The sequence below is a fragment of the Myxocyprinus asiaticus genome, chromosome 40 (genome assembly GCF_019703515.2).
Source record: "Myxocyprinus asiaticus isolate MX2 ecotype Aquarium Trade chromosome 40, UBuf_Myxa_2, whole genome shotgun sequence".
Lineage (NCBI taxonomy): Eukaryota > Metazoa > Chordata > Actinopteri > Cypriniformes > Catostomidae > Myxocyprinus > Myxocyprinus asiaticus.
In genome coordinates, this window is record NC_059383.1 from 27,551,223 (window position 1) to 27,577,425 (window position 26,203).

The 26,203-nt window shown below is 42.9% G+C and overlaps 1 protein-coding gene across 6 annotated transcripts in view; it reads right to left on the minus strand.

Moving 5' to 3' along the window:
* The window catches only part of LOC127431074 (RIMS-binding protein 2-like), a 110,971-nt gene that overhangs the window by 80,144 nt on the left and 4,624 nt on the right, over window positions 1–26,203 (minus strand). For 2 of the 6 annotated variants that reach the window (XM_051681316.1, XM_051681315.1), the window contains exon 1: window positions 25,871–26,018. The exons of 3 other annotated variants lie outside the window; for them this stretch is intronic. The gene's annotated coding sequence lies outside the window, so the exon portion shown is untranslated. Of the gene's footprint in view, window positions 1–1,157; window positions 1,393–25,870; window positions 26,019–26,203 lie in introns of those variants that run through there. One more of the 6 variants, XM_051681313.1, reaches the window with a different exon arrangement.

Here is a 26,203-nt window from a genome sequence, read left to right on the forward strand (position 1 = left end):
TACTGGCTGCAGTCACTGATTCCTGGGATATAAACTCTGACCCAGGACAAAGTGAAAAACAATAAGCCTAAGACCACAGTTTAGAGGTCCATCTAAAATCTCCATCTGTCTCTCTGAAAAACATGCAAATTGCATAAAAGTCAAAATGTATCTAGATCTGAATAACTAAGCTTGTAAAAGTAGAGATAGCAAAACCATGTGTTTGTATTTGTGAAAAAAAGAAGAAAAAAAAAACATATACAGTTAGGATCAAATCTGAGACCACTAGTGAAAATGCTTCTATTTTGCTTTTTTTTTTTTTTTTTATTTTATACAATGTTTTTCATTACAAGTTACATTATCAGCATTACAATTTGAGAGAAAATTTACACACAAAAATTAACACAAATTTCAGAATTTCTTAGTATTTGGTATGTCCTCCTTTTGCTTTCATGACAGCCTGCAACCGAGTTGGTATGGACTTCAAAAGTTTGTGCAAAACCCGATGATCCATGTTATCCCAGCATGATTTGATTGTGTTCCAAAGAGCAAATTGTGTGCTTCAATGGAAGCAAAGAAATCTGTCCTTGTGTACAAAGCAGTAAACATGTTCAATGTCAAATATTTGCTTTTTTGATTAGTTATCTGGAAATAGCGCAGAGTCTTAAATATTACTTATTAATTTTACGCCATAACATTTCTTTGTTTAAATTGTTCAAATTCCTAAAAATATTAATTACCAGGTTTAAATTAGATTTTTTTTCTGAGATTTTCAATGTAGTCTCAGACTTTTGGACCTAACTGTACATATATGTGTAAAAAAAAAAAAAAAAAAGATTCCTGGTTGAAAACAATGCTTTGTAGAATCACACAAGAATGACAAACTTGCATTCTTGCAACAGCATCATCCTAAGTCTCTGCTCATAAAGGCATACAAATGCATGATGTACTGAACTGGGGCAATTCCCAGCTATGATCATGTATACAGATAGAGAAAGAGAGAGAAGAGAGAGAGAGAGAGAGAGAGAGAGAGAGAGAGAAGTGATTTATAATGCTGCACAGCTCCTCATGCAGAAACACACATCGGAATCCCCACAGCCAAGCTCCAGGCAGAGGAAGGCAAGTGATGGAAAAAGAGAGATACAGCAGCAGGAGAAATGAGATAAAGAAATATTTACCGTCTTAGTTCCAAGTTCCAAAGGCTGTTAACCTGCTAAGAAAATATTCCTTTGCTTTTCCTTATTTCTCTTTCTGTCCTCTTTCATTTAGCTTCCTCTGGGTGTGCAAATGTCAGACAGCGTTAACGGCAACACTCTCTCTCTCTTTCCCCTTCTCTCCTTACAAGGCCTGCTGCATGCTGCAGAAGCCGAGACACAGAGCTCCCCCACCATACACTACGGTGGACCCTCCATTTCCTCCCTGAGTGACTAAAGCTAAGTGCGAGAGAGAGAGAGAGAGAGAGAGAGAGAGAGAGAGAGAGAGAGAGAGAGGAGAGGAAGAGAGAGTGTGTGTGGGAGAAGAGGCTGTTGAGGGGGCGGTAACTCCTGAAGCCATGCCCCTCCCCTATGATCCCAAAACCTTCACACAGCTGTGAAGCAGGCACAGGCAATACAGGGATTAAATTAGGAAAATCCTTAATTGATGCATAAAATGTCCACAAGCTTTCAGATTTATCAATATCAATATTTTAATAACAAATATATATGAATGTATAAGGGAAAGTATTTTAGGTGCTGCATCTATTTTACCATTTTTATTATTGTTTTTGTCTACTAGTTAAATTTTTTATGGTCCTGCGGTGTGAAAAACACATTCTTAAAAGTACAACTATCCAATGTAGTCTCTCAATTTAAGTAATGTTCTGGGTTGAATATGAGTTAAACTTAATATACAGCATTTTTGGCATAATGTTGATTACCACAAAAATAATTTCAACTCACCCCTCATTTATTTTAAAAAAGAACAAGCAAAAATCGCAGTTACAATGAGGCACTTACAATGAACATAAATGGGGCCAGTTCCTAAACACTAAAATAAACATTGTTTCAAAAGTAAAGCCACAAGACGTTAAACATTATACATGTTAAAATCACTTGCTAACCTTATTTGTGTAAAGTTATATCCAATGTTACAACTTTGTTGTCATGACAACACATGAGATCCTGGCATTGGATATACTGTAGGTTCACAATTAACCCTTCGATAAGCCCCGCCTTAAAAGCGCTTCTGACCAATCCTGTTTTAGCAACTGTTGCCCTGATTTTATCAAAATAATCCAAAAAATGTAAAACACGTTGTAGCCGGGTCATTTGTAATAGTGACACGAGTTACCCAGAGAGGATACCTGCAGTGTTTTTCTTTCATTCTCTTTTTTTTTTTTTTTTTTAATAATCTTTAAAAAAAAATCTGGAGAAGAGCTTGTTATGGATTAAACTGTGTCAGCCCTCATTCCCAAATTAACATATAACATCTGCAATGACACCTACATTTTCTCCAAGGTCAATTAAACCTAATAACTGAACAACCAATAACTTAATTAATTTATGTGTTGACTCAAGTCATAGTAAAAGTGATAGTAAATAAACAGTTCACAGTATCAAAACGAGTGTTATGAGATGTTATAAACAGCTCTGTTCACATACACTAATGTGTAATCAATATTAAATGAAGTTTTTCTCTTTTCAAGTGACAATCATTGAATAATGAATAATCATTTGCCTTGATTCTGATTCACAGTCTCCACAGTTTTTAATCAAATTCCCGCATAATTTAACAATTTCTTTTACAAAAAAACGTAATATAAATATGCATTACGTCACTCTTCATACCAGCCCATGTAAAAATATTATCCATTCCGTTTATGAGAATATTTAGCCAAAAAACGCGTTGTTCATGGCAATCTCATCTTCATTCCCATGGGGAGTACTGCAGAGCTTGTCAGAGCGAGCAACAGTAACCAAGGGGGGAAGGGTCAATTTTATTACACTAAAATCAGTTTCACATCTATAATGTTTACATCTTGAGGCTATATTTTTTAAACAATGTGGGGTTTTTTTTTACGCTTTTGGACTGGCTCCAAATTGTAAGTGTACTTCCATTGTAAGTGCCTTACTTATACAGTAAGGCACTTACAATGGATATATATATACACACACACACACACACATACAGTATTAAATTAATAATTCAATGTAATTATTTTTGTGGTCAGTATTATGCCACAAATGCTGTTGATTGTGCTTAACTTATATTAAAGCTTGAACTTTCCTTTAATATGAGGTCATACTGTACAAGCTGCATACATAATAATTATAAAAGAATCAGCAAAATGCTTTTTAGAATAGCTTTAGAAGAAGAATATCATGTCACACCACAGGACATGACAGCTTTCCAGACTTATTTTTATGTCAACTTCCCAGATACTGGTACATGCACATTACCACAGAAGAAAGCTCATTCTTTTGCCATCTGCTGTAAATCAGTAATGCTTAGGGAAGAAGGGGACTCCCTTCTCTTAGAAACCCTGCAGTCTGTCTCATACCTCTGCCTCCAAACATGACTAGGTATAAAATGATGCAGGATGTGGCTTTCGTCTCCCTCTAAGAGTGAGGTTTACACACCTCACAGAGCTGTGAGCATAATGGATACGAAGCATCATACCAAAGCTTTTAAACTGTCGATAAAATTCTGGGATTCTATGTTTGGGGGCAGCCAATATAGAGCATATACATTACAGAATACTAGAAACAGTGACGAAAAGCACACTAAAAACATGAAAAACTATTTCAATAGTCTAAATTATTCTGCAATAAGAAGCCAAATACCCAGCCAAACATAAAAAATTTAAAACAAATCTTTGGGCCTCTTCCATATAAATAAACAGCAGGCACATAAATATTCCAGGACCACTGTCCAATTTCAGCTCATCTCAGTAAGTCTTAATTAACTAATTATACAAATCAATTAAATATAATCTGAAATGAAAATAATCTAAATTTGAGTTACTTGTCTCATTTTGGTAAAGTTGATATATTTAAAGCTTATAATGTTTTTATTTTTATTTTTTTATAATTAACTAAAATCTTTGATCCTCCAGAAAGAGAAAAGAAGGATGTTGCATGGTGTGGGGAGGTGAGCAATGTGGGAGTCATTCTGTAGAGTATTAGAGGTCTGGGAGAGATGGGGGTTACTATATTATATTTACTTTATGCTCCCTGGCAAGGAAGTGCATATATTTTATTAGTGAGGATTACTTCAGTTGGAAGTTAACAACACATGTCAAATACTGAGACAAAACCATAAAGTGCAAATAAGAATATGGTACCAATAAAACTGTAGTGCCACCAACTCTTATTACTGTAACTGTTGGGCCTACAGTATATGCAAACAGTTATGGTGTAGCATTTGCATTGTACAAAGACAGCAACAGACTTTGAGTGAGTATGGACAGCTGACATAACATAGAAAGTTAACTTTTTTCTATTACAATGACAAAGGAATAGTTCATCCAAAATGAAAATTCTTTCATCATTTACTCACCCTCATGCCATCCCAGATGTTTATGACTTTCTTTCTTCTGCAGAACACAAATTATGATATCTAGAAGAATATTTAAGCTCTGTTGGTCCATATAATGCAAGTGAATGTGTGCCAAAATTTTGACACTCCAAAAAGCACATAAAAGCATCATAAAAGTAATCCATACGACTCCAGTGGTTAAATCCATATCTTCAGAAGTGATATGATAGGTGTGAGTGAGAAACCGATCAATATATAAGTCCTTTTTTGCTAGAAATTCTTCTCCCTGTCCAGTAGGGGGTGATATGCATGAAGAATGTGAATCAACAAAAACACAAGAGGAGGACAAAGGCACGGTTCCTCGACGCCCCCATTTCCCAGGTTGGCCTGTTTGGCGATGCTGTCAAGGAATTTGCCCAGCAGTTCTCGCGGTGAAGAAGCAGGCGGAGGCCTTACAACATATCCTGCCCCAGCGCGGCTTAAGGCCCTGCACCCTGTCTGCTCGTCGCCAAGGACGTCCTCCTGCAGCAACAACACCGGCTCCACTGTAGCCCGCCCCCGTGGCCCGGCTCCGGCAGGAAGCAGACGCCACCCGTCTCGCAGCCGGCCGCTAAGAACCCGAGGAAGACTTTGAAGCCCCACCGAGACGGACGACCCAGGGACGAGGAGACCCGCTTCTCTGGGGCTGGTCGACAGACCAATCCATACCCCGGTGGAGGGCTGGGAGGAGAATCTTTTGTCACCGAGAGATTCCTCCTCCCCCCTCCTCGGCCAATCTTATGGTGGGTGGCAGGAGCCAGATAAGTGCTTCGATGTCCCTGGACTCAGCCCGGCCACGGGGCTCGAGTCCCCTCGACGTGGCACCCCACCCGCCGGTACGTCCAATGTGATCATTCCCTTGGTCCCCCTCGCCCGGAGTTTGGACGCGTGGCTCGCGCTTTCCAACCCGTCGCGATGGCTGACCCGGACCGTCCGACTCGGCTATGCAATTCAGTTCGCCAGGCGCCCTGAAGGGCGAGAACGCTGCTACCTTGCGTGCGGAGATCGCTACCCTTCTGCGCAAGGGCGCGATAGAGTCTGTCCCTCCAGCCGAGATAAAGGGTTCAACAGGCCTTACTTCATCGTACCGAAGTAAGGCGGTGGGTTGTGACCAATCCTGGACCTGCGAGTACTGAACCGGGCTTTGCACAGACTCCTGTCCAAGATGCTGATGCAAAAACGCATTCTAACGAGCGTCCGGCATCAAGATCGGTTCGCGGCGGTAGACCCGAAGGACGCGTACATCCACGTCTTGGTCATACCTCAACACAGACCCTTCCTGCGGTTTGCCTTCAAAGGCCAGGCGTACCAGTACAAGATCCTCCCCTTCGGCCTGTCTTTGTCCCCTTGCGTCTTCGCGAAGGTCGCAGAGGCAGCCCTTGCCCCACTAAGGGAAGTGGGCATCCGCATCCTCAACTATCTCGACGACTGGCTAATCTTAGCTCACTCTCGAGAGTTGCTGTGCGCACACAGGGCTTTGGGTCAACTGGGAAAAGAGCAAGCTCTCCCCGGTTCAGAGCATCTCTTTTCTCGGTTTGGAGTTGGACTCAATCTCGATGACAGCGTGCCTCACAAACGAGTATGCACAGTCGGTGCTGAACTGTCTGAAGGCATTCAGACAGAGGACAGCGGTTCCACTGAAACTTTTTCAGAGGCTGCTGGGGCATATGGCATCCTCAACGGCAGCCACACCACTCGGGTTGATGCATATGAGACTGCTTCAGACTCGAGTCCCGAGATAGGCATGGTGCTGCGGGACACATCGCGTGGCTATCACGCCGATCTGTCACCGCCTCTTCAGTCCTTGGACCGACCTTGCATTTGTACGGGCAGGGTTTCCCCTAGAACAGGTCTCCAGGTACGTCGTGGTTACAACAAATGCCTCCAAGATGGGCTGGAGCACCGTATGCAACGGACACACAGCCGCCGGCTCCTGGACTGGCCCGCGGCTGCATTGGCACATCAACTGCCTAGAGTTGTTGGCAGTACTGCTCACCCTGCGGAGGTTCCAGCCATTGATCCAGGGCAAGCACGTGTCTGGACGGACAACACAGCGACGGTAGCATACATCAACTGTCAAGGCAGTCTACGCTCCCATTGCATGTCACAACTCACTCGCCGTCTCCTCCTCTGGAGTCAGCAGTGCCTCAAGTCTCTACAAGCCACTCACATCCTGGACGACCTCAACACTGCAGCGGACGCACTGCCACGTCAGGTTACCCTCAGGGGAGAGTGGAGACTCCACCCTCAGGTGGTCCAGCTGATTTGGAGTCGATTCCGTCGAGCACAGGTAGACCTGTTTGCTTCCTGGGAATCCTCCCACTGCCCACTTTGGTACGCCCTGACCGAGGCACCCCTCGGTATAGATGTGCTGGCACACAGCTGGCCACCTGGACTACACAAATATGCGTTTCCCCCAGTGAGCCTACTTGCACAGACCCTTTGCAAGGTCAGGGAGGACGAGGAGCAGGTCGTCCTAGTAGCAACCTACTGGCCCACCCAGACGTGGTTCTCAGATCTCACGCTCCTCGCGACAGGGGAATTTGCCGGGGGGGGGGGGCTGAGGAAGGACCTTCTTTCTCAGGGACGGGGTACCATCTGGCACCCGCGACCAGAGCTCTGGAATCTCCACGTCTGGCCCCTGGACGGGACGCGGAAGACCTAAGTGGCCTACCACCTGCAGTGGTAGACACGATCACTCAGGTTAGGGCGCCCTCTACGAGGCGCCTGTATGCCTTGAAGTGGCGTCGGTTCGCTAAGTGGTGTTCTTCCCGATGCAAAGACCCCCAGAGATGTGCAGTCGGATCGGTGCTTTCCTACCTGCAGGAGAGGCTGGAGGAGCGGCTGTCCCCCTCCACCTTAAAGGTGTATGTAGCCGCTATTTCGGCTCATCACGATGCAGTAGATGGTAAGTACTTGGGGAAGCATGACTTGATCATCAGGTTCCTGAGAGGCGCTAGGAGGTTGAATTCCTCCAGACCGCACCTTGTCCCCTCGTGGGACCTCTCTGTAGTCCTTTGGGGTTTACAGGGAGCTCCCTTTGAGCCCTTGGAGTCAGCTGAGCTTAAGGCACTCTCTTTGAAGACTGCCCTCCTGACTGCGCTCACTTCCATCAAAAGGGTAGGGGACCTGCAGGCGTTCTCTGTCAGCGAATCGTGCCTGGAGTTCGGTCCGGGTTACTCTCATATGATCCTGAGACCCCGACCGGGCTATGTGCCCAAGGTTCCCACGACCCCTTTTAGGGATCAGGTGGTGAACCTGCAAGTGCTGCCCCAGGAGGAGGCAGACCCAGCCTTGGCGTTGCTGTGTCCGGTTCAAGCTTTACGCATCTATTTGGATCGCACGCAGAGCTTTAGAAACTCCGAGCAGCTCTTTGTCTGCTTTGGTGGACAGTGGAAAGGAAGCGCTGTCTCCAAACAGAGGATCGCCCACTGGGTCATTGACGCCATCGCGATGGCATATAAGGATCAGGACGTGCCACCCCCTGCGGGGTTACGAGCCCACTCTACCAGGAGTGTGGCAGCCTCCTGGGCCCTGGCCAGTGGCGCCTCTTTGGCAGACATCTGCAGAGCAGCAGGCTGGGCAGCACCCAAAACCTCTGCGAGGTTCTACAATCTCCGGGTTGAGCCAGTCTCATCCCGTGTATTGGCAGGCATGAGCAGGTAAGTTCCGGGACAGCGGGCCAGCTGTACCACTTGCGCATAGCGCCTTTCCCCTCCCTTGAGGTGAAGACGTGTGCTCTTGACTCCCAGTCGTGTTCACAGACTGTGATCCCTGGATGACTTTCCTCCTTAGCCCTGTGGCAGTTGAGTTTGCGGAGAAACTCGCTGCCGGCCCAGTACGTGCGCTAATGAGACCCTGTACTGAGGTAGGTTCTCCACATGTGCTGGTTCCCCGAAGGCGACCCCATGTGATATCTTCCGCAAAATCGTTTCCCTGTCGGTAAACTGCATCTTCCTTGGGCAGAGACCCCTCTGCCCCCTGTCGCCATGCTCTGTAGAAACTCCTCCCCCTTCGGGTAGGACCTACCATTGGACCTCTCCACATGACACACTTCCGACAAGACTCAGTAAGACCATGTGACGTATTCCACTCAAAATACCCTCCCTCTTTTTGGGTGGGGCATGGTCTCCGCTGTGTCTTCCCCTTGGGAGGGACACCCCCTGACGTAGACACTTATGGCTCCCTGTCGGTTAACAAATTCCACTATTTTTGGGGAGAAAAGAGAGGAAAAGATGCCTCGACTGGGCTAGCCTGTCCCTATTGTTGGGCAGTCAACTTGTTCCTGTAGGACCGTTCGACACTCATAAGAGCATTGGGGGAGGTTACGTGACGGCCTGGTGCGATGGCTACGAGGCACACAGCAGTCTGCCCGTCACACACCACCAGTTCACATAACACAGTTCAGATAGTTTTATATAGGGACCCCTAGTGTCACTACATTGACACAACGTCGAGTGAGTGACAGATATTGAACATCATGGTTACTTTCATAACCTCTGTTCCTTGATGGAGGGAAGGAGACGTTGTGTCACTCATGCCACAAAGTTGAACTACCCGCTGAAATGGCCGGGACCTGGTCTCGACTCCTCATGCACAAAACCTGAATGAGTGGTTGCATACCAGCTCCTTTTATACCCGTATGTCCAGGGGAGTGGCATGCAAATTCCACTCGCCAGTTCTCATTGGCCATTTTTCAAAAAAGCAGAGGTGTTTGGGGCTCCCAAGAGTGACCCCTAGTGTCACTACATCCACACAATGTCTCGTTCCCTCCATCAGGGAACGGAGGTTACAAAGTTAAACTCAATCAACAGCATTTGTGGCTTTTCTTTTCAGTGAGGCACTTACAATGGAAGTAAATGGGGCCAATCCGTAAAGTTTAAAACACTTACTGTTTCAAATGTATAGCCACAAGACCACAATATGCTTGTTAACATGATTTTAGTGTGATAAAATCACATCCTAACCCTGTGTAAAGTTATATCAAATTTTACAACTTGTACGATGTAATGCCATAAACACTAAAACGACCATAAAAAACAACAATGTAAACAATTTAACAGCTCAAATAATACATGAGTTTTAACAGAAGAAGATTTAATGTACATACTTTTATACAACAAGCTTCAAATTTCATCCTTTAAACTCTCCAAAAATTGGCCCCTTTCACTTCCATTTTAAATGTCTCACTGTACCCTCAATTTGTTCTTTTTTTTTTAAGGAAAGGAGGGACAAGTTGAAATTAAGTCTTGTGGTAACCAACATTATGCCACAAAGGCTGTTGATTGAGCTTAACTTGTGTTGAACCCGGAAATTCCTTTAAACAAGTGATATCAGCAGTCAGCTTTCACCAAACAATGATCGGAATTAACGACAAGCATCAAGCAGGTACATGTTAGGCTGGAGCTGATGCTTTCTGCCCTTGTCTAACTTCTGAGACAGGGATCTGGAATGGAGCTCACCTCCTGCTTTAAATTACTCTGGCAGTCGATGCAATGGAGATGAAAATACAGTTAAATGAGCAGCATGGCCCAGCTAAAAAAATCACTGTCTGAGTCTAATTCTATTAGGGGACATGGGAACCCAAGCTGTGACTCGGTCCTTTTGAAATAACCCTCTCCTACTCACTGGCAGCATCTGTACTGAGAGACACTAAGAGGCAGATTTATTAAACAGTTGCGCCACTTTTGCGCATGGTATTTTAGTGCAAAAACCTATCTTTTTCACTTAACAACCCACAATCTATTATAGCAGGCACAATCAGCACTAAAATTGCACTGCGTCTTGTGTATTTACAACCCCAATTCCAAAAAAGTTGGGATAGTATGAAAAATGACAATAAAAACAAAAAGGAATGATTTGTAAATTATATTCACCTTTTGATATATTGAAGCACTACAATTACCCATTATATGATGTTTTACCTTGTGAATTTCATAAAATTGTTTTAATGTAATTTCAAATCAGATGATTACAACACATAAGTTGGGACAGTCGAGTGTTTACCACTATGAAACATCACCATTTCTTCAAATAACACTTACTGTATTAAGAATTTAAGCACTGAAGACAAAAGTTTAAGTGTAAAAAGTGGAATTTTCCCCCATTCATCCATTATGCAGGTCTTCAGCTGCTCAACTGTACAGGGTCTTCATTGCCATATTGTGTGCTTCATAATGTACCACACTTTCTCATTTGGAGATGGTCAGGACTGCAGGCAGTCCAATCTAGCACCCGCACTCTACTTATTTGGCCAGTATGTGGTTTGAAGTTGTCCTGCTGAAAATGCCGGGATGTCCCTGGAAAAGACGGTGCTGGATGGCAGTATATGCTGCTCCAAAATTTTCACATATCTGTCTGCATTAATGGTGCTCTCACAGATGTTCGAGTTACCCATGCCATGGGCTCTGACACACCCCTGGCCCATACAGACACTGGCTTTTGGACCTGACACTGATAACAGCTTAGATGGTCCTTTTCCACTTTGGCCTGGAGAACACGACAGCTGTGTTTTTCAAAAACTATTTGAAATGTGGACTCATCGGACCAAAAAACACAGTTCCACTGTTCTATTTTCCATCTAAGATGAGACTGATCCCAGAGAAGTCGGCAGCGCTTCTGGACAGTGTTGATATAGGGCTTCTGCTTTACATAGTAAAGTCTTAACTTGCATCTGTGTATGCAGAGGCGAATGGTGTTGACTAACAAAGGTTCACTAAAGTAATCCCAAGCCCATGTTCATGATATCCATTACAGATGAATGATTTTTTTAAGACAGTGATGTCTGAGGGATCAGCGATCACGCGCATTCAGAAGTGGTTTTCGTCTTGCCCTTTACGCACCGAGAATTGACCATATTCCTTGAATCTTTGAACGATATTGTGCACTGTAGAGAGTGAAATTCCCAAAATCCTTCCAATTTGTCTTTGGGGAACATTGTTCTCAAAGTGCTGGATTATTTGCTGAAGCATCTGTTGGCAAATTGACAAGTCTCAAATGATCCTTGCTCTTGAAGGACTAGGTTATTTTTGGAGGCTCCTTATATACTATGACACGATTACCTCACCTGTTTAACATCTCCTGTTTCACATTGCCTTGTTATTTTAACTTGTCAAATTGTTATTAGTCTTAAATTGCCCGTCTCATCTTTTTTGGAGCGTGTTGCAGTCATCTGATTTGAATTTAAAAAAGAAAACAATGAAATTCACAAGCTAAAACATCATAAAATGTGTAGCTGTAGTGTTTTCAATTTAGCAAAGGATGAATATAATTTACAAATCACTACTTTTTGTTTTTATTAGCATTTTTCATACTGTCCCAACTTTTTTGGAATCGGGGTTGAAAATGAAGTCACTGTCATTCCTTTTCACGCAAACATACCTCCTTTCTATGTAAATTAGGCTCACTGTAGATTGTGCTTTATTTTGAGTACATTTTCAAGCGATCATATCAGCAGTAAATAATCAAATAATCTTCAAATGATGGAGAAGAGCATTATAACCTGGCATATATCCAGATGCGTGGTGTTGCCAAGTACAGGTTCTGTCTGTTTAAGAGATGATTCATGTGTCTGGATCAAAGTGATGCAGTGCAGTCCCGGCAGGGTGTGTCAAATGTAGTGGACTGCAGCATCCTCCACTATATTGCGCTCTGAAATGGACTGCAAGATCAGCATTGCACGTGCAAATTGCACTCAGCAGCGTTTTTGTGGGCACGATTGCGCTGTTGCCAGGTCTGCATAATTTCTTTAGTGAATTGGGCGCTAAACCAGCGCAGAGAGTGTGTGCAAAAAGCTGGCGCTATTACCGGCTGCAGTTCATTCTTAGTGAATCTGCCCCTGACTCTGTTCCAAAATCTAGCTTGGCCCACAGAGGCAGCATCCTTCCTATGCTGCCTTAAAAGATACCTTGTTTTAGCCATATTCTAAGGAAGCATCACTTGTATCCCTCAGAATAGAACAAATCAAAGATGGCACGGCAACAAGCTCAGTAAAAAATATAAATCCAAGATGGCGGAAAAAGTGGGAGAAATGTTGATTATAATTCAATACCGAAAACTATCAATCAAAATTGTTCAATCCAATAAAAATTCACTATTTTACCCAATATTTGTGTGTACTACATACATTTATGCTTATTAGGGCATTGGGTCAATTACAGAAAGGTGCCCCTTTCTGAGCCAGACAGGCTGATCATTAGCTTAGCAACATGCTAACATTAAACTGTATTGGAATCAATACAGTGCTCCCTACACTCCCAAATGCTTCTATATTTGTATATATCTTAATATTTAGCAATTCAGTTAAGATATATTGTTTATTTAATTATAATCAACAACTTTGAATCAATAGTTGTATATTTTCCATCATTTTTACAATTACTTTATTTACAGTGCTTCAGAGGTCTGCGCGGGACTGTTTATTCCATCCCGCTCCCGCTGACTTTTATTCCATGTTAACCCGCTCTCTGCCCACAATGATTTTCTTCCTGACCGCTCCAGTTCCTGCAACCCACATTTGTTTTCCACATAGAGCAAAAGCTATACAAATAGACAACAAGTGTACAGAAAGAACATTTTATTTTTACTGTTATTGCTTTTATCTGATGATGCATGACATGATCTGACCTGCCCGAGTTTGGTTTCTTAACAAACCAAAGTTGAACATTTTCCAGTCCGAGTTTCGGATTGTTAATTAATTAATAAAATAATTTAAAAAAAAGATATCCACATCAGATTTTTCAGGTTATTCTCTGACCGCCTGCTCCCGTCCACATCTCATAGAAGTACCGTCCACTCCCGCATTCAACTCGGAAATTTAATTGCACGTCGTAAGGAATCTAATTGGGTTCTGCGGGTCCTGTGGGAGTTCCGCGGGAAAGCAGACCTCTACAGTGGGATTGTACTTCAGACATGCACAGTGCACTCTTTGTACATTTGTCTTTTTGTCCAATTTTCCAGTAGTTTTTTGCTTCAAGTCAAAGTTTGTAATGTTGTGATTCACCTCGGAGCTAATTGGTTTGGTTCACGGCTTAGAACAATTTTAGGAGAATACTTTACGAAATGCCTATGGAAAAAATGAACAGGAAATATATTGTTGTGCACTACTGAGTCTTGCTGCCTACAGTATGTAGAACATTCCAAATTGTTCACTTGTGAGGTTCCATCTCTGTTAGGTAATGCTTTAGAAGGCAGTATTCAGCAAGGCAGCTCACTAGGTTTTGGAACAGACCCACTTGTGTGCTCTTTTCATTCATCTAAATTCTCCACTAAAATATACTTTGGTTTAGCTAATTAAGTAGATGCGCCTCTCTCCGGACTGTTATTACTCTGTATTAATTATCTGCTTTTGTTATTACTCATGACTGTTATTATCATGAAACCAATTACGCTACAGTCAGGCTTTTCCATGGCCTTCCATTCTCAACTTGAAAGGCATCGCCATGGAGATGGGGTGGGTGGTTTCTAAGCAGCGGTAGGCGTGAGACTCTTCCTCTAGAGACAGAAGGTCATTCCTCACCGCAGGTTCACTCTCTGTGATGTCCGTCAGAGATGGTCTCCTGGCAACCAGCCATAGGACTCACTCTGCAATGACTGTCACACCATATACATCTGGCTCTCACTATCAATGATGGCTCATCACTGAAGTTTATAAATGAAGAGGTCTGATCATTTAGGTCCCTGTTCCATCTTCTTATCCACCAAGGGGTCCTTGGACTGGTCTAAGCAATACACATACCCACTGTATTTCTAAGTAAGCAATATTACGAGTATGCTCTTACATACAGACATGTATACATGGTCTCCCCTACCTATTAATAATACAAGTTTTTAAATGAATAATTGATGGTACAATTTACCAACTGTGGCACTGTTGCAGTGAGAGAACAGTTTGCTATTAATACAGAAGTCAAACTCTGGTGCAAATAACAGTAAAATAACACTACTACAATATTTCAGGTTTAAAGATCCCATAAAATGTATTTACGAACTGTTCCCTACCTGTCACTCACTCGACGTTGTGGCACACATCCGCCCCCAATGTGACAGTCTCCACGGGTTACGAGGACAGGCCTCTTCCTCCACCGTCCCAGGCTGTTGCGGGGGTGGTCACAAGGAGATCACTACCCTCCTACGGAAGGGTGCAATAGAACCTGTCCCTCCGGCCGAGATGAAGACAGGGTTTTACAGCCCCTACTTCATCGTACCGGAAAAAGCGGTGGGTTGCGGCCAATCTTGGACCTGTGAGTATTGAACTGGGCATTACACAGACTCCCGTTCAAGATGCTGACGCAATAACACATTCTGGCGAGCGTCCGGCATCAAGATTGGTTCACGGCGGTAGACCTGAAGGACGCATACTTTCACGTTTCGATTCTACCTCGACACAGACCCTTCCTGCGGTTTGCATTCAAGGGTCAGGCGTATCAGTACAAGGTCCTCCCTTTCGGCCTGTCCTTGTCCCCTCGCATCTTCACGAAGGTCGCAGAGGCAGCCCTTGCCCTGTTAAGGGAAGTGGGCATTCGCATTCTCAACTATCTCGACGATGTGCTAATCCTAGCTCACTCTTGGGACATGTGCACACAGGGACTTGGTGCTCTCGCACCTCAGCCGGTTAGGGCTTCGGGTCAACTGGGAAAAGAGCAAGCTCCTCCCGGTTCAGAGCATCTCTTTCCTCGGTTTGGAGTTGGACTCAGTCTCTTTGACAGCGCACCTCACGAACGAGCCTGTACAGTCGGTGCTGGCCTGTTTGAAGGCGTTCAAACAGAAAACAGCGGTTCCACTGAAACTCTTTCAGAGGCTCCTGGGGCACATGGCATCCTCATCGGTGGCCACCCCGCTCGGGTTGATGCATATGAGACTGCTTCAGCACTGGCTTCAGACTCGAGTCCCGAGATGCGCATGGCGCCGCGGGACACATCGCGTGGTCATCACGCCGGTCTGTCACCGTCTTTTCAGCCCTTGGACCGACCTCTCGTTTCTACGGGCAGGTGTTCCCCTAGAGCAGGTCTCCAGGCACGTCGTGGTCACGACAGATGCCTCCAAAACAGGCTGGGGCACTGTTTGCAACGGGCACGCAGCCGCCGGCTTATGGACGGGCCTGCGACTGCATTGGCACATCAACTGCCTCGAGATGTTGGCAATTCTGCTCTCCCCGCGGAGGTTCCGGCCGTTGATCCAGGGCAAGCACATGTTAGTTTGGACAACACGGCAACGGTAGCATATGTCAACCGCCTGTCACAACTCGCCCGCCGTCTCCTCCTCTGGAGTCAGCAGCACTTCAAGTCGCTACGAGCCACTCACATCCCGGGTGACCTCAACACTATAGCGGACGCGCTGTCACGGCAGGTTACCCTCAGGGGAGAGTAGAGACTCCACCCTCAGGTGGTCCAGCTGATTTGGAGTCAATTCGGACAGGCACAGGTAGACCTGTTCGCCTCTCTAACACGCAATACAAGCGGATAAGCCCGGGATAGCTGGCCGGGTGTATCACTTGCACATAGCGCCTTTCACCTCCACTGAGCTGAAGACGTGTGTCATTAATTCCCAGCAGTGTTCACAAACTATGTTCCCTGGTTGACTTCCTCCGAGCCCTGTGGCAGTCGAGTTTTCGGAGAGACTCACTGCCGGCCCAGTACACGTGCTAACTAAGAGCCCTGTTCTGGGTAGGTGCTCCGCATGTGGCGGTTCCCTGTAAGGTAACCCCATGCGATGTATATCTTCCGCTAATTCGTTTCCCTGTTGGCAAACTGCGTCTTCCTTGGGCAAAGCCCCCTCTGCCACAGTCTCCATGTTTGTAGCAACTCCTCCCCCATTGGATAGGATCTACCATGAGACTCTCCACATGGTCGGCATATGTAAAGCGCATTTTCCACTTAAATATCCCCCCCTCTCTTTGGGCGAGGTGTGGTCTCCGCGGTGTCCTCCCCTTGGGAGGGATACCCCCGACTAAACCTGGCGGCCCAGTCGGATAATCCCCCTTCTTTTTTAGGGAGTGAAAAAAAGAAGGGGAAAAGAGGCCACGACTGGGTTAGCCTGTCTCTATCTTTTGGGTAGTCGACTTGTCCCCAAAGGGCCGTTCGACACTCATAACTATGTTGGGGGAGGTTACGTGTCGGCCTGGTGCGCTGGGTACGAGGCACACAGTGGTCTGCCCATCACACACCGCCAGTTCACGTAACACAGTTCAGCCAGTTGTGGCGTTTTGTATAGGGACCCCTAGTGTCACTACATCGACACAATGTCGAGTGAGTGACAGATAGGGAACGTCCTGGTTATTTGCGTAACCTCCGTTCCCTGATGGAGGGAACGAGACGTTGTGTCCCTCCTGCCACAACACTGAACTACCCGCTGAAATGGCCGGACCTTGTCTCGGCTCCTCAGCATAAAACCTGAATGAGTGGTTGCATACCAGCTCCTTTTATACCCGTATGTCCGGGGGAGTGGCATGCAAATACCACTTGCCAATTTTCATTGGCCTTTTATCAAAGACCAGAGGTGTTTGGGGCTCCTAAGAGTGACCCCTAGTGTCACTACATCGACACAACGTCTCGTTCCCTCCATCAGGGAATGGAGGTTACGCAAGTAACCAGGATGTTTTCTTTCATGTGTTAATCAGGAATGTAGATGAATAACCAGTTAAACAGCATTAGCAAATTGTTTAACTATTAATTTCAGTTATAAATTAACCGAGAGATTATTTAAAGAAACAACAGAGAGGTAATTTGATGGGTTTAACATGCAGGCAATGTTATGTACACGAGGGTGCTGTTAACATGTAAACCACTAGCTTCCTCTCAGTCTGAATGACAAGGAAAAATGGAGCATGCGCTGTGGGATAATTTCATCCCAGAACACATGTAACCGGTACTGCTTGACTCTCTCCGAGTGGGATTCGAACCAGCGTCTCGGGTATGGGAGATGGGCACGCTAACGAGGAGGCTAAAGGCTATAGCCACTAGTGCCAGTCGCTAGTGCACCTATTGAGGCCAGGGGAGTGAGGTTTACACACACTGCACAGCCATCACTTACCAGATGGCTCCCGTTACATTCACCCCCCTAAACCTCACTCCCATCCAGGTCACGGCACCAATGTAACCGGTTCTGCTCATCCCGCTCTGAACAGGATTTGAACTGCTGTCTCCGGCGTGGTGGGCATTGTTTTGTTTTTTTTATAAAAAACAAACTTCTGCAAACCTCGACATCTAAGAGCATATGTTTAAAGCCCCGCAACCCGCATTTCTCTTATGTTGCATGGGACATGGGTGTGCGATGCGCGGCGGGACTTCAATGACTTCAAAGCGGGTTCCCGGGTTTGCTGTCAACCGGCTGTGTACCAACTGACTGCTGTCCATGTATACAGTATATATATATGTTGATTCTTCTAAACAAAATTATTAGGATTGCCCAGCAGCACAAATTGTGGGAAGGCTGACAGTTTTTATTTCTCCATTGTTAAACTGCCAAAAGTTATCACCTCGTAGGTTAATTTGGCATGCATGCGATTAGTTTTAAATTAGTTTGCTATGAATATACAAAGGAAATAAACAGTTGTTCATCCAAATGTTGATGTAATAACTTTTGCTAAATATGCAAATCTGTCATGTAAGCCTATTTTGTTGCAGGCCACTTGTTTGATTCATGGCTTATTAGTTGACCCCGTTACGTAATATCCGGTTTATACTGGCGGTTACTTGGTTAAAAGATTTTTCCTATCCCTAGTGCTAATGTATTTCCTATTAAAACAGGAAGTTAGGGTGGGACATATTGAATGGCTCATTCACATTTCTTTAAGCCAATAGACTTTAATTTACATCACAGCCTGGAACCATAATTTTCTACTTGTATTAAGGGAAGTGGCATTCTCATTCAAGAGAGCATTGCATTGGACAAATATTTGGATACGCCACTGAGTGCAAGATGAGTCATCAATATTATATTGTTCAATTTTCCCAGAAGAGAAAGACTGTAAATTGTAAATGTGTAAAGTTTAAAGTTCATTTTGTAAAATTTGGGAGTATGCTAGCATAAAGATGTGCCTCAAAGCTAACAGACATGGAATAAAAGTCACAAAACTACTATTTTAGCATCCTGCATACTTGCTGCAATTGCTGCAGTTCCTGTACAGTTCTAAAGTGTGTTGTAGAGAGCAAACTTTCTCACCAGTGCTCAAGCTCAGTTTAATTTGTGCATGTCACTTCCCATCTCCATTCAGCAGGAAGAAATTGATCTGTTGCAACTAAGGCTTGTAACAAAAAACATTATTATGATCTGTCAGTTTTCCATTACCGACATTTCCTCCCTCACCAGTGGGCTTGTTGTCAGGGCAACAGCTCCATAGACACTTTAGGGACTTCCTGTGTATTTACCTCACAGGTCTGCGGAACAAGTTCTAGAACTGTTGCTTTCACTCACACAACTCCATATCATGAGAAAAGTAGTCTCAGCCTCAGGAGGCACACCCACACACAACCCAAAGTCTGTTCACTGTCCGTCTCCTGCATATTCCATAAAAACTGTAAGGCACTTCTAAGATATTCGTAGTAAGCTCTAATCTGATTGACTGGCTTGATAAAAGTTCTGGGAGTAAACACACACAGGCTGTTTTATCACTCTGCCTGCTATTTTTTCTGTGTGTTTCAAAACAACTCAAGGGCATAGCAGCCGCTGAACCCATACCGAGTCCAAATTGTGGATTTGTATACAGTATTCTTTGCATTTTGTTACTTTGGGCTGATTGAGCGACCATCCAGCCAATCACAGGTGAGTTTCATGAGCCGAAACAACCCTAACGTAATAGGCCGTCAGTTATACAGTCTAATCAATGCAGCTCCATTCATTTCTACAAAGTTGCTTTCAACAATGCTCATTTATCCATGTTTTTTATCAGCATTAATGTAAATTAATAATCTAGAGATGAGGAACACACAAATGAGAGTTATTTATCGGCATATCATTCTTGATTGGCAGCATTATGTGAAATACACTGCAGAAAAACCCCAAAGGGCAATCCTTCTTTAAAGCACTCATTGTAAGTGGAGTTTATATCAGTGCATGAGTCTTCATTAAGTTAGGCTTTTTGCATTATGTTTGTAAGGTAAAAGTTTGATCGGTTCTTTTTGCCAATTTAAGCATATTACTAGAACTGTGTTAAATATGTAAAGCTATTTTTAATATCAGCTCCTGTTTTTTACCTCTATGTTGGTGTGCAGTCGACAAACTGAAGTTAAAAATATAGATCTGCTGTGTTCTTAGAACACTTAGGCATTTTACTGATGTGAATAGATATGTAGACACGCTTTTTTATACATGAAAACATATGGACGTTATTGAAACTCCTAATTATTATAAGACTATTGTTGTCTTTTTTTAATTTTATTTTTTTTATCCCCTTTTCTCCCAATTTGGAATGCCCAATTCCCACTACTTAGTAGGTCCTCGTGGTGGCGCAGTTACTCACCTCAGTCCAAGTTGCGGAGGACAAGTCTCAGTTGCCTCCGCTTCTGAGACAGTCAGAAGTCTCAGTTGCCTCCGCTTCTTATTGTGTAGCTTGTTGTGCATGACACCGCGGAGACTCACAGCATGTGGAGGCTCATGCTACTCTCTGCAATCCACGCACAACTTACCACACGCCCCATTGAGAGCGAGAACCACTAATCGCGACCACAAGGAGGTTACCCCATGTGACTCTACCCTTCCTAGCAACCGGGCCAATTTGGTTGCTTAGGAGACCTGGCTAGAGTCACTCAACATGCCCTGGATTGGAACTTGCAACTCCAGAGGTGGTAGTCAGCGTCCATACTCGCTGAGCTACCCAGGCCCCCTATTGTTGTCTTTTGATAAAAGTCATGCTCAGCAGCTCACAAACTGTAGGGATATGATAGATTTGCTTTGTTCTTATAATGCTTAAAACCTCTCCTAAAGTCTCTTTGTAGGGCTGTAGACATACAAATTTTAAAGGATTAAAATTTTCTTTTGATTGTTGATTTAGTGACTAACTCATTTCACACAAGACACTCATTTGTCACCGCCTTCTGGCATCACCAGAAATGGTCAATGAATCATTAAATGGATCTAAACAAATGATGGTGAACGCAGTCAAAACACTCGAGCCACTTGGATTTAAATCCCACAATGCTCATGCACAGAGTAAAAAATAAAATTATGCACATGCACAATTGTCAGTATTGTAATTGATTAAATAATTTATTCAGGACCAGCTTGTGCTCAGTCTTTTTTTGTCATGTGTGAAACAGAAGTGCTCCACAAGATGCCCTTTATTTTTGCAGCTAAATTTGCAATTATTTTGCAATACTTGAATCTTTAAAATACTACAAATATTAAAAGTAAATAATACATATATATTAATATAATACTTATATCATAATTTTATATTAATATATACTGTAATATATTAATACTGCACTGCAAGTGTTGGGTCTGGGCGAGCTACCTACTGACAGCTGTGTCCCCCCTACTTTTAAAATGACTGCACTGCCCCTAATACACTGTCCATGACTGTTAACCCCACACATAAATAACATGTAGAAACAAAACAACTGGTGATTGATCACTTTACATGTCAGTCAGTTGGCTCTTCCTGTCTATGTGGTCAGAATAAGCTGAAATACAAACGAGACCTTTTGCCATTAAGTCAAATGTGTGGCTATGTGAGACTAGGACAGATATGTTTTAGCCAGTATTCTTCAGTCCACAAGTGTGATTTTTACCTACTACAAAATTAAGTTGGGGGGGGGCACTGGTCAGTGGCCCACTCACAGGTTTCTTCCACACCAGATTCATTAAACCATTTCTTTTATGGAAATTTCTTTGTGCTGAGGGGCACTGTCTTGCTGGAACAAAAAAGGGTACACTTTTTTTCAAAAAAAAAATAAAACATGCTTTTCTAATGAGATTGCATGGCTATGTTTAAGTCTATGAGAAAAGAGGTGTCCACATACAGTACTTTTGGCCATAGTGTATTTATACTGTGGGAGTAATTTCATGACTCCACTGTCTAGATAAAATCAATGTTCGTCATGTTACTTGTGCACTTAACTGCTAGCACTTGGTTTGCAAAGGATCACGCCCAGTTTATTGAGCGTTTGCTACTTTTACCATTCAGCAGTGCTGAACAGAAACACCAGCAGATAAAGTGCTATAATGAAACTGAACCTCTCCCTTGGAAGGGATCTAATACCAAACCAGACCATCCCCCATTTCCATTATCATCACCTACAGATAATTTCTCTCCGACAATCGCAAGAAGAGTTCACAAAGAGAGCTCTCTTTCCATAGACTTCTGATTTTTTACTCTTTACCTTCCTAGATATTGCTTGTTAAATGTAAAATGCATTTGTTACTGTTCTGACTCTATATTTACAGAGAAATAAATGGTGATTAAATTTAAACAACATTAAAAATATTCTGTAATGACTGAGCTTCACAGTATGAAGTATAATACCAAAATTCAAAGGTATTAAGTTTGGGTTTTCTGTCTTTTAATCCATGTTTATTTAGTTTTGAAAAATTTACCTTTAGCTTTTAAAACTTACATTGTTTATCTTCCAGAAAAACGGACCAAAAATACTGATGACATCTTGCACTACACAGATTTTTGTCCAATCAAATGCTCTTGAATGACCATGCCCCTCCCCCCAATACAACCATCAAAATAAAATAAAAAAACAGCAGCAAATCATGGTTCAGCATATTGGCTATTTTTTAAAAAATGGGGCTTAAGAGCCCATTAATATGTCCTGCCCAAACTTTGTCAACACAGGAAAGAAAACTGAGCTTGCCAAGTGAGTCAAGATGATTGCATGACATCTGTTTTAAGATGTTGTGGGACATTTTAAAGCATTGCACCATTATTAATTATGTAATTGCTAAGTAACACTGAACCATGATAAATGTCAAAGCTACAGTATACTTTTATTTTTATTTTAAATCACTGACAGCTACAAAAGGATTTTGAGAATATGCCATTCAGCTGCTATAGCTAATCTATAGTCAGTGTAACCATCATGCAAACCTTCTGATGTGACAATATTTAACACAGAAATTCAAGAAAAGGTTTATTCTCAACAGTGCAGAGAATGTTGTACATTTTGTGTACCAGCCAAAATATTACAGATCAAGCAAGGTTCCTAATGTCCAATCAAAGGCAAGCTGTGAACCTCTGTGTCTTCTAAAGACACAATCTAAAAGTGTATTGTTTGTTACCGGTATGACATCAGCAGCAGGTGCTATCTGGACAACTCATGCTGCGAGCTCATCATTTTGGCCTTTGAATAGGAAGTACTGACACATGGGAACTGCCTGCTCAGTTGATCTTTCTCTGCATTAGAGTCATCTCAGATACTTTCTGCTAGCTGTTGAGTACATGACAGCAAAAATCCATTGCTTGGCTGAAACCTAAGGAGCATCACTTTGTAATAGTTGCCAACTTTGAAAGCAAGTTGCATGTCACTTTAGACAACATGAACCTGTTTATCTCCATAATAAAAGACCTTGTTTTAACTCTAATAATATATTTCTTACTATTTCTCCATTTAGCCTAACCTTTTGCCCTCAAAGCCATTTAAAGCTTAAAAAGAACACACACACACACACACACACACACACACACATATATATATATATATATATATATAATTTATTATTATTATTATTATTATTTTTTTTTAAGAAAATCACAAAATACTTTATCAAGTTGGAAAATTTCAGAAGTTCAGATTCAAAAAGCCAAGAAAATGTTGAATGTTGAACAAAGAAAATAATAGGATAACTGGACTTTTTTTGTGTATTCGCCAGTATTGATTACAGTTGGTGGATCAAATAGTGGTATTATTAATTATGTGACATGCAAGATAGTAATTCAGCCTTAGACACACTTTGAACTCTTAAATCAACTGTCAAACTTTTGGTCTGTACTGTCTTTGCAAAAAAAAAAAAAAAAAAACAGTTCCCAATCACACATCCATAGGCTCTTCCATGTTTCAAAGCTCTCCCTTCTGTTTTGTTTGAGCATGTCTGTCTGTATGGATTTTACTAAGGGATCTTACATAATCTCAGAAAACAGTCTGCTGTGTCAGAGTGGTAATACTACCAATGGCAAGGCCTTGTGACTGCCAGGTCTCCAGCTGGCTTGCATGCCACACTACATTAGCAGACTCAGTCACAGCCAGTCAACCTACTACCCCACCAGTACCAACCTAGCCTGGGCTTTGGCCAGCATTGCTAAAGGAACACGGATTGGCTAGCCACATAGAACGATATCTCCAACTTATCATCCAACACATCAAAAGCCTGCAAGCAGGACAGAGGCATTAAGCAAGGAGCTAATGAGCCATTAGGCTAACAAATCAAGCAGGCCGTCAACCTACCCCACAAAGAGAAACATCCATTCACAAATGGAACTCCACAGTGGCAGGATTCATTTGGAAAATTAACTGAAATGAGAGTTCTCACTCCAGCTGTGCGTCTATAGCCCTGGGAACAGGGTGATTGTAATAGGAGCGAAAAAAAATTGCCCCAGTCCACACACACGGACACATGATGTGTAAATTCCACTGTTGTTTAAAGCAGTGGATCTCATCTGGTTTTGCTTCAGGACCCAGCTTTTATGTTGAACATCATAAACTCAGCAAAAAAAGAAACATCCCTTTTTCAGGACACTGTATTTTAAAGATAATTTTGTAAAAATCCAAATAACTTTACAGATCTTTACAGAAAGGGTTTAAACAACGTTTTCCATGCTTGTTCAATGAACCATAAACAATTAATGAACATGCACCTGTGCAAAGGTCGTTAAGACACTAACAGCTTACAGATGGTAAGGCAATTAAGGTCACAGTTATAAACTGTGTTCAGTTTATGTCTTAGTTGTTGAATCTTTTTATGTTCATACTAATATTTACACATGTTAAGTTTGCTGAAAATAAAAGCAGTTGAAAGTGAGAGGACATTTCTTTTTTTGCTGAGTTTATGTTTTTTCTGCTAATGCTGGTTAAGCAAGGATGTCCTGATTAAGTCAAAGAGCCTCGTGGAACACCAGCACCCCGTGTTGTGGACCAGCATTCAAAACGCAACAGAGATCAGCTACGCTGGTTATTTCAGCAAGGAAGGGATGACCTAAGACAGTACCAAACCCTTTACCTGTATTTATTGTAGTTTGGGTCATATTATCTTTTACCTTTGCATAGCTGTGTTCATGGTTTTATGAGGATGAGGGCATGTCAAGCAATGTCCATGTTGGTATCTGTCAACATCTGCAAACTAATCAAAAGCACTCATCTAAACCTCACCTAAACCGTGCTGGGAAACTGAATTGAAATGAATTTGACTCATTGAAGTGAATATTTTTTTTTGTCAGACAGTTTATGTCATATAATTTAAAGCTGTCAACTAATTGTATATATTTAAAAATGTTTTCTACTTTAAATACAGTAGATTCAATGTTGTTAGCTATTTTGAACTTGTAGCTTACTTACTTTAATATTGACCCCACCCATGGGCCTGACTTTACTTTGCTTAAATGAGTTCACATCGCTCTCTCTCTCTCTCTCTCTCTCTCTCTCTCTCTCTCGTATTCACACATGGAGTGCAATGAAGTGTAGCGCCACTCACATCACTGATGTGTAAATCATGCATTACATGGAAACCTAAATTTTCAAAGTAGCTTCCCCTAAGCTGGTGACAGACAAATTAGTCGCAAAATATTGTTTGACTGCACGCACATCCATTGACTTCAACAACAAGAGATACAGTATGGGAAGCATTTTTAAGTCCATTTTAACAATTGATAAGCTTCTTTTTTTTGCTATCCTAAATATGATAACTGCAATTGTGGTTAGTTGAAATGTGGTTAGTTGAATTATATTATTTGTGTTTAGCATATAAAGTTCCTTTACACCTAACCGTGACCTTGACCAGCTATGGTCTGTGATGTCAACACATAAACCCCCCATAATCTACACACACCTTCCAGCACAACTCATATCCTCAGGTTGTCTGTGTATAAGGTGTCTGCAACATCCAAACTTCCTGTTGACCAGTAGCACTAAGCAACAAGACAGCATCACAATCCACCACCTGACTCCAGATGCTGCCAGGTCAAATGTCTCTCTGCACATCAGGATCACACTATATACTGTAAGATGCTCTCCTTGCATTGCAGAATGAACCAGAGCACGTTCTGTTCTGAGCCATGGAAGGGCGACATGTAGGCACAACAGCACGGCATTACATGCAAATTAGCTCTACTACTGTCATCTCATTCATATTAAACATGATGTGTGTGTGCATGCACTGTACCTTAGAGATAGCTGCTTACCCACTCTCTTACTCTCTCTTCCTCAATGCTACCACTCCGTTATATCACCGGCAGCCACGACACGTCTGTGGTGTGTGTTTGTGTGTGGCTCTGAGTTTGTGGGCATGCATGCATGCGTGTCATTGCAGAAGCTCTCAGCCAGAATTGGAGACAGCGTGAGAGCATCTCCAGGCTCTGTGAGATTGGTGCAACAGAACTGTGCGTTCCCTTTCTCGTTCACTATCTCTCTCTCTCTGTCTCACACACACACATGCTAATCAAGAATGCGCATGCTCACTGGTACGTGGTCTTGCACTCACAGTATGCTCTCACAGTCTCTCCCTCTCTCTCTCT